The 13,869-nt window shown below is 34.0% G+C and overlaps 1 long non-coding RNA gene across 3 annotated transcripts; it reads left to right on the plus strand.

The window, feature by feature from the left end:
• The first annotated feature begins 86 nt into the window (after window positions 1-86).
• On the plus strand, window positions 87-13,517 carry LOC139862077 (uncharacterized). Of its 3 annotated transcripts, none has more exons than XR_011764041.1 (4): window positions 87-138; window positions 410-620; window positions 698-768; window positions 13,269-13,517. It is a non-coding gene; the product is annotated as an uncharacterized lncRNA (long non-coding RNA). The 3 variants fall into 3 exon arrangements; XR_011764043.1 differs by lacking the exon at window positions 13,269-13,517 and adding an exon at window positions 11,788-12,083; XR_011764042.1 differs by lacking the exon at window positions 13,269-13,517 and adding an exon at window positions 3,205-3,510.
• Window positions 13,518-13,869: the final 352 nt, after the last annotated feature.

Here is a 13,869-nt window from a genome sequence, read left to right on the forward strand (position 1 = left end):
TTTACTACTAGTTCTTCGTTATCTAGTTCTATTATTATTATGCATTAATTAATTAATTAATTAATTAATAGTGCTCTAATTACAGGATGTTAAAGAAATGGTGCAAGAACTCTAGTATCGGTTGCTGAGTCTTGAAAGGTATAAGTTTTTTCTGGTTCTATTAAATCTACTACAAACTATTTTTTAAATACTAAATTCATTTATATCAACATCAGATGTTGGAATACTTCATAAATGCTTCAATTTATCTACTTCTCTGCTATACGGGGTTTATTTGAATATCTGTACTACATATAGTTATTAACATGCACTATAATATTGAGTATAAAGAATCTGGCTTTAATTTATATTTTGATATATATTCAAACTCTATTTATCTGTGTAGCTCTACAATCTGCTGTACATGCAGGTTTGCAGGGAATAAGTGTTGCAAATCATCGTGTCTCTAAAAGAAGAAATATATTAGACAAGGTTTATTGATATGTTCAAAAGCTTGTTATATGCAGGATACCACTCATGACTTCCTGATGTAATTCAAGTTAACTTGTCTCTTGTAGCACCAATCGAGGGTCTGCAGCCTTCAATTTCCATTTTGTGTGACTGAACGCGTTATTATCATGGTTATAATCAAAATTGCGTTTTAGATTCATTTACTGTGCATAATGTATATCTTCTGACCTCTAAGATTTTGTTTCAGGGTAATAAAAGGACGCCTTCACGTTTTGCTGGTCGTGAAGTCGTTGTAATGACACAATGCTTAAACGGGTGGTTAGTCTCTTTCCCACTATCAATATCTTAGATAGTTTGTTTCCTTTCGTATTCCATTTGTTTCATGAGAAGTGCAATTTTTAATTATCTAATCAAGCTAATGAAAAAATCCTTAAATTAAGGTGCTTAAATTTGCGTGGCCCCAAATAATTGCCATCAGTTCATTTGAGACCAATGATAATGGTAATGGGATATATCTTTTATCTGTTGCACATAGGTGTGTTGTAGCCGTGCTTTAGTTGTTGAGGTCTGCCAAATTAGCTACAGAGAAAGGCGTTACTCAATGCTATAAGACTGCTCCCAACCATGAAGTCCTTCCTTGGACAGACCGCCACATTAATCTTCTCTTCATTTCCTACCTATCACATACCCATCACACACCACTACCAACCATGACATCTCCTCCCCATCACTTGGCCCCATCTTCTTCGTTAGATCTAGTTTTCAAGATAGCTTTTTAAATAAAAATTAACCATAACTAAACACTAGTAACTAAATACATATATACAACAAAATTAACAAACAACCCACAATTTAATTAGAACAACTCGTGCTCACTTGTGTGATGAAAAGAAGCAGGGCGAAGTTGATATGCTATTAGAGGGCAACCCTCTTATCGTTGGTAATGGTCTAATGGGTCTCATATAAAAGAGACGATAATTAACAAAGGAACATTTCCATTTATTATAGTCATACTTTTCCTCAAACTTATCTATATTCATATGAAACTTGCATATCAACTTAAGTTAGAAGTTGGAAGTTACAGATCATTCACATTATGATCTCACAATTGCACAATACACGCACCATTTGAATATAATAATAACTTAATAACAACAAAATTAAAGATCTTAATACTTAAAAGAGCTTGTCAACATATGTATTTTTTTGTTATAACTGATAAATCAAGCTTACATAAATTATCAATAAACCGCATAAACTAAAGCATAAAAAGATACAAATTTATGAAGAATACACAAATATGATCAATTTACGTAATCAATATCACAATTATATGTGTTTTAAATGAATATATATATATATATATATATATATATATATATATATATATATATATATATATATATATATATATATATATATATATATATATATATATATATATATATATATATATATATATATAATAAAGCTTAACCACAAGAAAGATACAATCGTTGAAAAATATACAACTGCTTGATAGAATACGTAATACAAATGGATTTCTACTGTAATTAACTAGTAGTATTTCAAAAAAATGAACGAATACCTAATGAAGACGTGTTGACGTGCATAAGTTAAATTTAAACAAGAAGAGGAGAGAATGATACCTGCCATCATTTAGGAAAAAGATGGTTGAACCCTATGGACCGCTCGTAAAGATTGCATTTTCATTATGCCGATACACAACCATTGCCATTGGGTGGAATTCCAACTGACTAGATACTGATTGTTTAAATTATAACGAAAAATAGTACCTATTAACATTTCTGACCCAAAAATATTCATCATGACATTAAAGGCTAACATACAAAATGCGGTCAATAACCTTGATAGAAAAACCTCCGAAATGCACGAGTTTACTCCCATTCCATTTAGGGAAAATTATTTAAAAATACATTGAACTTTCAACAAATTTCTATTGTATACATCCAACTTTCATATATACTATTGTATACATTTAACTTTCTAAATTGTTCTATTGTATGCATCATGTAACTTGTACACCAGGTATCCAGTAATTATGTAGAAAAAAATTTGTGGTTGGTCCCTCGATTTAACGTCCGTTAAATTTTTTCGTTAGATCTTATTTCATCCTACCATTCCCTTCATCAATAAGAACCCTAACATCTTCATCACTTAAAAAAAATAAGAACCCTAATTTTAAAAATCCCAAACATTGAATTCAACCATCAATGGATTATAACCTATTGTTGTTTTTTGAAGTAATCTACAAGTTGTCTCTTTATAAACTGAAATTTGGAGTATCTGATACGAGATTTATCACATCCTTTTTGTTTATCACCAAAATATCCATCATATAATATAAATCTCTAGTATTGAATTAACAAAACACTTGTCCTCTATTTTTTTGGTTCCCGTGCAACCACTTTTGCTTTTCTTAGTCTCTTCCGTTTCGGCCAAATCTAAATTAAATCCTATTGCATTTAATCTTCTCTAGTCAGTCTGTGTTAGATAAAGCAATACTAGTTTTCATCTTTTCATCAAACAAAAGCCCTTCTTTCTACTTTTTTCTCTCCAACCTAAACTTCCTTTTCATCCTAAACTAAAACCCCAACAATATAAATATAAATATAACATAATAAATATATATACATACGGATAGTATAAACAGAAAATTAGAACACAACCCTAACACCTTTTTCATTTTCGATGTGGCACTCGGCGTAATCGATCTCTGCGATGGCGAACCAGACAACGATGCCGATTGAGAAGATCTATCAAGATTGTACGTTGTTGTAAGATAATGGTTTTCCGATGGATGTCCGGCATAAAAAGATTAAGACGAGAACCGATGTGAGATTGCCTATTCCGACAACAACTGGTCGATTCCGGCATCAACCAGTGATTGGTCGATTTGGTGGTTCCGGCAATGGTGAGCAAGGATAATTTGTTCTCAGTCAAAGTTTCAAATACTAAGTCTGTTTTCTTAAAATAGTTTGTTGATTTGTTGACCAGGAGATGCATTTAAATATGTTTCTCTATGTTGTAGAACTTCATTCAAGGAAATCGTTAGTAATCAATTAAACTATTAGGAAATTGACCTTCTACTTAGCTCTAACCATGGTCAAATTGATACCCCTTCTTGTTGTTATTGTTGTTCCTGTTTTTGTGTGATTTAACAAAAAGTGCAAAAACGCTGTGATCATTGCAGTAAAATTAGAAGAAGAGGGATCAATGATAGTAATTTTGTCTAGAAAAAATAAATGATGCAATATCTAATAAACATTAGGGACCAATAATGTAACTATTAAAAATAGGTGACTTAAAGTTTACCTATTATAACAGGTTAAATACATACAATAGAACAATTTAGAAAGTTGAATGCATACAATAGGAGATTTGAAAATTAGATGCATACAATAGGAATTTGATGAAAGTTCGGTGTACTTTCAAACAATTTTCCCTTCCATTTAATCATAATCCCTCCAGTTAAATATACCCACTAAGGTATATTGACTTCCAATGGTGTTTAGTTGGTATACCAAAAAAAATATCTCATACTAATGTTCACCCCAAAATATTTCCCCTATGATATCATATTATTATATCTTAAACCAGTCTACACTATTTGTTCGAGCCGATATTCAATCTGAGTTGAATGAACTCCAATGAAGACCTTGTCAATTAGAGAGTGGAATGTTGAAATCATCAAAAATATTGTCGTACAAAACGATTACTTCCTCCTCTCTTCTCGTGATGACGGTATTCTTTGGATATTTTTCAATAGATTCATTATGAATCGGCATCTCTATTCGGGTCAAAACCTACCTTGTTTTGATCGACTACATGTTCATAGATTATTTTATCTGTTTGGTGACGATCAGTAATAACCCTAACAACATAATCATCTTGTAATGGGTTTTCCGGAAAATTTTCGTTTAGAGGGATGATGGCTTCTTGCATATTGATTATGTTTCAAAGGATGAGAAAATAGTCGTCTATGTTAGGGAAAATTTGTACTTGTTCTCTGAAGAGCATATTGCTATGATGCATATCTAGAACAGTAGCTAATCCACCTGGTTGATGTTAAGATTTCGTACACCGGAGAACCGGAAGCTAAAAACTTGATCAATGAAAAAAATTAAAGTCACATGACAAAGTGGGTTTTGTATTCAAACGAATGTTGTACCATGTATGAACTGTAAATTATGCCTTACTAAATGGTGTACAAGTTTCGGTTGATAACGTTGACTTGATACAATTCGGAAATATCAATTTTCTTTAAGAGGAAGTAATTCATCTATAGGAAGTCCTTTTTTTGAAAGAGGGATTATCCATGGTTTTATGGCTGATGGCGGCGGTTGGCTATAGGTTGTTGGTGGTGTTGGTTACAACTTAAAGGGTTTTTAGGGTTAGGGTTTGATGTGAGAGAAATTGAGCTAGGGAATGAGTTTGATGTGAGAGAAATTTGATATCAAGAAGTATCAATATATATATATATATATATATATATATATATATATATATATATATATATATATATATATATATCAATTTTCTTTAAGAGGAAGTAATTCATCTATGGGAAGTCCTTTTTTTGAAAGAGGGATTATCCATGGTTTTATGGCTGATGGCGGCGGTTGGCTATAGGTTGTTGGTGGTGTTGGTTACAACTTAAAGGGTTTTTAGGGTTAGGGTTTGATGTGAGAGAAATTGAGCTAGGGAATGAGTTTGATGTAAATTTGATATCAAGAAGTATCAAATATATATATATATATATATATATATATATATATATATATATATATATATATATATATATATATATATATATATATATATATATATAATATTAGAGGATGCCATTTTTATCTAGTTCTATTTGCTAATGTTGTATATATGGTTGGTGTATATTCCGTCCTCTAATATTGTAACATTATAAATAATGTTTATCCATATTATATTTTATAGTTAATAATATCGTTTTGAATTCACATCATACACAACAACAACAATACCCAATCCCGCATATGCGATGAATTCACATCATAATATCTATTAAATTATTATTATTATTATATCTATTATAATTCACATCATAATAGATATAATTTAATTTAAGAAAATTAATATGTTCTTTTTAACCCTCCCTCTCACCCACGTAAAAATATATTTCTCATCTCATTATCTCCCAAATCAAATCTAACCCTAAACCCTTTCAAGCGGCCGCCAACACCGCAAATACCCTATCTCCGGTCGTCGTCACCACCTATCCAACCATAGATAATCTCGTTACTCAACCTGTTCTTCCTTAACAAGGACTCCCATAGATTAATTCCCAGATCTCTCTTAGAGAAACTGATCTTCTCGAATGTATTAACTCACTGTTATAAACTGAAGGTTATATTATTTAATAAGATATACTTTACGATTCATATATGGGTACATTGTTCGTCCAAATATAAAACCGCGAGTATTCACTTTGTCGGGTGACTGACTTTTTTAGTGATTGGCTTCAGGTTCTCCGAGGTGTGAAATCTCAGACGTCGACCACTGCATTACCTAATGTTTTAGAATACGTATCATAGAAATATGCTTTTCGCGGAACGAGTATGAATTACCCAATCGTACATGATTACTTTCTCATCTTTCTGAACATAATCATTATGCAAGAAACTATCATCCTACTAGATGATCCCGATAATCTCGTCCCATTTTTTCATTTGCCAAAATTTGAAAAAAGCGTCAAAGGATAGTGACAAGTGTCAGTTGTAGCCAATGACCATCTTCATCAGATATATTTTCTTGTAAAACACGAAAAAGGGATGTATACTGAAAAACGATGGAAATATAGTGTGGAGCCTCAATAGCTAATGGTTCACAATAGCCATGAGTACAATATCTCTTGATTGATTGTTTTAAGATTCTCATAATTGGTTCGATACAGAAATACTTCTTGTCACAAACCACTATTGAAATTGTATTCGTGATACAGTGGTAGACCATTCAGAAGTTTTACATACTTGGTTACCATTCAGAAGTTTTACATACTTGGTTAGTAGCTATTCTTCATGATTACTTACGCTTGTAGTTATAAGAAAGTTAAATTCACCTTGAAAGGGTTCTTGTGGTAGATCGACCAAGCTCTCTACTGCATTACTCTCTTAGGGTGAAATTCTATAGAGATAAAATAATCTTCGCATAAGTTGTTAATCAAAACTTGGTTAGTTTTGAATATTTTATTGTTGGAGGTCCTTGGGTACAAATGAAGAAGGCAATTCAAATGTATTTATCGAAAATAATCAAGGGAAACATATCATTATCCCCCGGTGTGCATGCTGTTGTGTTTAATGATCTCATATCTCGGTTTCCAAGCGACAGTGTGTTGTTAGAGTTTATAAGGAGTTTGATGATCCGCACTAACGGGTTTACTGGTCATTTTGTAGTCCATGCATTGGTTGTTTGAGATTTGTTTTTTTTTGGGGGATGGAACAACGTATCATTGTTAGATATTTGCTTGTATATCAAAGAAATAATACTGAAAGTCAATACCCCATGTAGGTGTATTTGACTGGGAGAGGGATGATGATAGGGAATGGGATCCAACTAATCCGTTTTAGAGGATTGTCTTAAAAGTTATTAATGGTACTGTGTATGGATAACCTTCATGGTTGTGAAGATATGGATATGGAACTTGAAGGTTGCATGTATATTTCTCTATTTGACTTATACCCTCGGAATTGGCTTAATCAATTGGAACTTCTCCATGCGGATGCTCGGCAACATGCAAACCTCCTCTTTACAAGAGGATTACTCCTGCGGTCCAGCAAGGTAATCTATTTCCTCCATGATATTGACGATAGCATGTATCATTCTCTTCTGTTCTTGATTATATTTAACTTAATTTATATATAATCAACAAGAGGAGAATAATATCTTTCATCGTCAATATCATTGAGGAAAAAGTTACCCTGATCGACTGCGAGGGTAAGTCCTCTTTTAAAGATAATGTTTTCTTGATGTCGCGCGTCCGCATGGGAAAGTCCAACTGATCAAGCAGAGTTCGATTGTGTTTTAAGTCAAAACGAAGAATATACCTATTACCTTCAAGAAAGGTTGCAAAAATCGAAAAAAGCGGCTGAGTTCTCGCCGAGAAATCGTTTTAGAGTTGCTGCTGAGTTCTCGTTTTATCGGCCAAAAAATCCGTCAATGACCGATAAATTGAGTTTCTCGGCCAAAAATATGTCAAATTGGTTAAATCTCGGTCAAATCGGTCAAATCTCAGGTATCATAAAAATTATCCCAAGAGTTAACGCAAGTCAATCGCTGAGAACTCCCAGAAATGGTCCCGCCGAGAACTTCCCTGTTAAGCTCATTCTCAAACTCCTCCATATCAAACAAATCAAATTGCTGCTCATAAATTCTTATAAACGGTTGTCTTTTCCACGCAGCATCGAAAGTAGCACGAAACACCACAACATATCGAATGATTCGACCATCTTCCCAATGGGGAACGATAATATTATTTTTCTGATCATCTTCTATAACCTGATTTTGCATTACCATAACCAATTGGTTCCAGAACCTTGAGAGATTAAGTATGAAAAAGCTAACATAACCTGGTTAGTAACTTGAGCATACACAAGATGATCTCTAGCTAAATGATCAGATATGATTTTAGCTGAGAAAAATTCATCATTAGAGTTCTCCATTGAATTCATTAATAGCAAGATGACCAGTTTAAAAGGTAAAATCTGCACCTTGTAATGCATTATCAGAAAAATGTGGATCTTGAAGAATATTTCTTTCTAATAAATTGATGACATTCAAAATCCTTATAAAGAAAACATTATCTTCTCCTCGTTCTCTGAATAGCATATAACTATTGAGCATATCAAGTAGAGTTGACACAACGTAAGGGGGTGTCCGTCTGAGGTTTGTAGCCTCTTGAACCCGAACTCCTTGAATTTCATTGTTATGAAACTGTTCTGGACCACCACAACTGAACATCCACGCTATTGGATAAGGCCGGAGGTTATAGCCTCTAATAAAAACTGGATCGCGTCTTATTAGATGGCGGAAACTTTGGTTTAAATGAACGACTTATCGATATAGTTCTGACACGTCTAGTTGACGAAGAGCCAATGACTGATCATTGGCTATAAGAAACAAAGCTTGTTCAATAGGGGGTGCATTGTGAGGGTTCTCCATTTGTTGGGTGGCGGTGTGGCGGCGCCTGAAATATGGTTTTTAGGGTTATAATTAGTTGGGGAGGTTGAAATACACACACACACACACACACACACACACATATATATATATTTTTTTTTTTCCAAATTAATTTTTTATCCATCGGGCGAGAGCTTGGATTATTTATCCATCGGATAAAAAATTAATTTGAAAAAAGTAAAAAAAAATTAATATATTTTAACCTCCCCACCTACTTACATAAATACTACATAATTTTCTCACCCGATCAACATAACCCTAAAAACCCTATTTCAGGCGCCGCTACACCGCCACCCAACAAATGAAGAACCCTCACAATGCACCCCCTATTGAACAAGCTTTATTTCCTGTAGCCAATGACTGATCATTGGCTCTTTGCAACTAGACGTCCAGAACTATATCGACAAGTCGTTCATTTAAACCAAAGTTTTCGCAATCTAACAAGGCGCGATCCAGTTTTTATTAGAGGCTATAACCTCCGGCCTTATCCAATAGCGTGGATGTTCAGTTGTGGTGCTCCAGAACAGTTTCATTTCAATGAAATTTATTGAGTTCGAGTTCAAGAGGCTACAAATCTCAGACGGACACCCTCTCACGTTGTGTCAAATCTACTTGATATGCACAATAGCTATATGTTATTCAGAGCACGAGAAGAACATAATGTTTTCTTTATAAGAATTTTGAATGTTATCAATTTAGAAGAAAGAAATATTCTTCAAGATCCACATTTTCCTAATATTCCATTATAAGGTGCAGATGTTACCTTTCAAACAGGTCATCTTGCTATTACTGAATTCAATGAAGAACTCTTTAATGATGAATTTTCCTCAGTTAGAATCATCTCTCATTGTTTAGCTGGAGATCATCTTGTGTATGCTCAAGTTACTAACCAGGTTATGTTAACTTTTACATACTTAATCTCTGAAGGTCCTGTTCTTTGGAACCAATTGGTTATGGTAATGCAAAATGAGGTTATAGAAGATGATCAGGAAAATAATATTATCGTTTCCATTGGGAAGATGGTCAGATCGTTCTATATGCTGTGGTGTTTCGTGCTAATTTCGATGTTGTGTGGAAGAGAACCGTTTATAAGAATTTCTGAGCAGCAATTTGATTTGTTTGATATGGAGTAGTTTGAGAATTAGGTTAACAGTGGAGTTCTCAGCGGGACCATTTCTGGGAGTTCTCGGCGGTTGACTTTTGGGATAATTTTTATGATACCGAGATTTGATCGATTTTTGGCCGAGAAACTCAATTTATAACGACCGATTTTTTGGCCGATTTCAAAACGAGAACTCGGCAGCAACTCCAAAATGATTTCTCGGCGAGAACTTGGCCGATTTTTCTGATTTTTGCAACCTTGCTTTCATGTATCAAATCCATATCTTCACGACATGAACGCTAGCATACATAATACAATCTGTAACCTTACAAGACAATCCTTCAAAACGAATTAGTTGATCCAATTCCCTCCCATCATCCTCCTCCTAATCAAATACACCCACCATGGTGTATTGACTCCTTTGCAAATCCCTAACAATGATACGTCGTTCCATCCCATCCCAAAAATAATTAAAACTCAAACAAACTGCACATGGACCACAAAATGACCAGTAAACTCGTTGATGCATATCATTAGACTCCTCATAAACTCTAACAAATCGTTGTCGCTTGGAAATCGGAATGTCGAGATCATTAAAAACAATAGAGTACAAAACAATATTCATTTGGACTCAAGGACCTCCAATTAGAAAATATTCAAAACCAACCAAGTTTTGATTACTATAATAAAATATCAATGAACATCAATAAATCAATATTAAAATTTTATTAAAATACCATAACAAGAAGCTCATAACCTTGAACACATGCTCATGTGGTCTTTAATGGCATGTTTCTTATACATATCGTCTTCAAATTTGGTATCTAATAGATTAAGGGTGTTGATAAATCCAACACTAAAATTGCTTACGTGCATTATTGAGTTGTACTCTACAACTGCAACCATAGGTTGGTTTATCACTAGCCATAAATTAACCATAGGTTAAGTTACTGAGAGTGGTTCCTTTTAGTTACTAATAATGGTGTATAACCAAAAGACCAGATTTAGTTTAGGTGTTGTTTGTTTTTCTGTGTGCAGATCTTATTATGTCTTATGTCTTCGCGCTCGCAGACGTTTTTACTGCAGACAGTTTGTTTTTCCGAAGACATAAGATAAAATAATGTCTATGTCTGCAGCCTCGTAGACTTAGATGTATGCTTCTAAGTGCTGCACATAGAATTAAGTTATTTTGCAGACATAAAAACAAACAGTCTTCACTATTCAGCATACATTCACTATTCAGCATACAGACCTTCAAATCACATCTTCTTTACAGACATGGTCCGCAGATCTTCAGACCAAAACATCTTAAAAAACAAACATCACCTTAGTTACAACAAGTTGCTTCTGACGTATCTCTTATAGTACACGGATGGAAGCCAAAGGTTACGGGACGTCCAATTTTTTCCAACCTAGCTAACCTAGCTGCTCAGCCAGAAGCAACATAATTAATAATGATAATCATAATCATGAGATGCATAAAATAAACATACAACAAAGGAGTGGTTTTAGTATGGTGTGTGTGTGTGTGTGTGAGAGAGAGAGAGAGAGAATAGCATACATTCACTATTCAGCATACAGAACTTCAAACCACATCTTCTATAAAGACATGATCCGCAGATAATCTGACCAAAACATCTCAAAAAACAAACTGCACCTTAGTTACAACAAGTTGCTTCTGATGTATCTCTTATAGTACACGGATGGAAGCCAAAGATTTCGGGACATCCATTTTTTTTCCAACCTAGCTAACCTAGCTGCTCAACCTGAAGCAACATAATAATTAATAATAATCATAATCATGAGATGCATAAATAAACATACAACAGAGAGTGGTTTTAGTATGGTGGGTATTGTATGTATGTATGTATGTTAGAATACCTAACTACGTCTTTTCAAGTCTGTGATTTCCTTAGTGTATCCGGACATACCAGGATACACAAAATGAAATACTACTTATTATATTGGGATTTTTCATCTTTTTGTTTCTGGGAAATTATTAGGTCTCCAATCAATCAAACTTCCGGTGGATATGTGAGTAGAGAACAAGATGAGGCCAAGCCCAATATAATAAGTAGCCTAATAATTAGTTGGGGTTTCATTATCAATCTCTTCATATATGAGTGTTGTTAGTCAAGTTAGGATATTTAGAAAACTATGTACGTGTTTGGTATTCGGCCTCTATGGCTTGGGTAGCAAGATTTGTTCATCTTGTCTGATTAGGCAGAGATCGATCATATGAGATCATCTCTGATTTTGTTTTTCTTTTATTATCTATTGTTCTTGTTTACTCAACTATCAATCAATTAATCATTTCAAACAAAAAAAAAAGAAAAAAAGAAACACCAACTATACTAATTCAGGTCACTGTTTTCCAGCTTTCTGCAACTTAGTTCTGTAATACTCTACATCATACATAAATCAAGCTGAAACTACCGAATATGATTTTTGTACAACAAATAATCAGTAATATAAGTTTCATGACCAAACCCTAAATCCAATAAACAAGATGAAATACTACGTATTCAACAACAAAATTCAATGAAAGAATATAGATAAATAAAATAGGAATTATCACTAAAATGCCCATTTTCTCTCCCTTTTTTGACTCAGAACCCATAAAAAATAAAAGTTGACAATTTGTCCGCGCAAGGCGCAAGGGCGCAAGGTGCCTGTTTGCGACCTTGCTTCCAGGTGGACTCAAGGACGCAAGGTGCCTCTTGCGACCTTGCTTCCCGGGGACGCAAGGACGCAAGGTGTCTCTTGCTCCTGCCTGCTGCCATGATCAATGTTTTCTTTCAGGCATTTCATCAAACACCTTACGTGCATCTTATGTGATACCGTTTTTTAGACAGTTTGTTAATTATATATTGAGAAAACATCTTAGCCATACATATAATCAAGTATATTTTGTATTATTTCACGTGGTTCAAATAATTATTTTAGTTACCAACTGTAATTTGATTATTAACGACTAGATAAACGTCTATAATAACCTCGCTTTAACTTCATTCACAATTAGAACTTATATACAATTTCCGTAGGTTTTGCTCAACAATATAATCAAGTTTTTAACTTATGTAGTGTTAAATAAACGTGTAACCCGAAACGAGTAATACACAATGATCACGTAAGATGCACGTAAGGTGTTTGATGAAATGTCTGAAAGAGTTGATTATGACATCAGGTAGGAGCAAGAAGCACCTTGCGTCCTTGCGTCCCCGGGAAGCAAGGTCGCAAGAGGCACCTTGCGTCCTTGCGTCCACCGGGAAGCAAGGTCGCAAATCAAGCACCTTGCGCCCTTGCGTCTTGCGCGGGCAAATTGTCAACTTTCGTTTTTTATGGGTTCTGAGTCAAAAAAGGAAGGAAAAATGGGCATTTTAGTGATAACCCCGATAAAATATTACCAGTATAATTTGCTTTGCAGATGCAGAGGCTTAGATGCAGAAATACCTGTAAATTAACCTTTATGTATATTATTCAGGCTGCTGTTTAAAAGAGTACGTACTCGATCCGTTACCCAGCCGTCCCATTACAACCCTTCTTTGTCTTCAAGTGCTTATGACATGACTTTCTTCCCTAAGCGACCATTGTTATGTTTCCTTTGCTTGTGTCTGCTGAACTCAAACCTGGTGTAATCATTTTACCTCATTATATTCGGATAATGACATTGATGATTGAGATAATGAAAGTTATCAAGTGTTCTTGGTTCTATAAAGTGTTCTATACTTAATTTATGTACAAGTTAGTTTCCTATTAGCCTTAATGTTACATAATAAAGTTTTAGTGTTAAAGCACTTTAGTTTCCTTTTTTGGGAAAACATTATCCGTTTACATATTTATATACTCATAAAGTGTTTTTGATTTTTAATGCATGTTATATTGTTGCAGTTTTTATCTCTAGTATTAGAACTTCACATTGGATGTCTCACTAAGATGATTGGTTTATCATCACGAATAGATAGAAATTGACCCTCTAAACTCGAAAGACAAGAAGCATTGGTCTATAATCTCATTGTCCAATTTCAACACGAAATGTTGGAATAGAAAGAGAAAATAGATTATAAGCAGCAAAATATCCAACA

Source organism: Rutidosis leptorrhynchoides, chromosome 8, assembly GCF_046630445.1.
Source record: "Rutidosis leptorrhynchoides isolate AG116_Rl617_1_P2 chromosome 8, CSIRO_AGI_Rlap_v1, whole genome shotgun sequence".
In the NCBI taxonomy this organism is placed as follows: domain Eukaryota; kingdom Viridiplantae; phylum Streptophyta; class Magnoliopsida; order Asterales; family Asteraceae; genus Rutidosis; species Rutidosis leptorrhynchoides.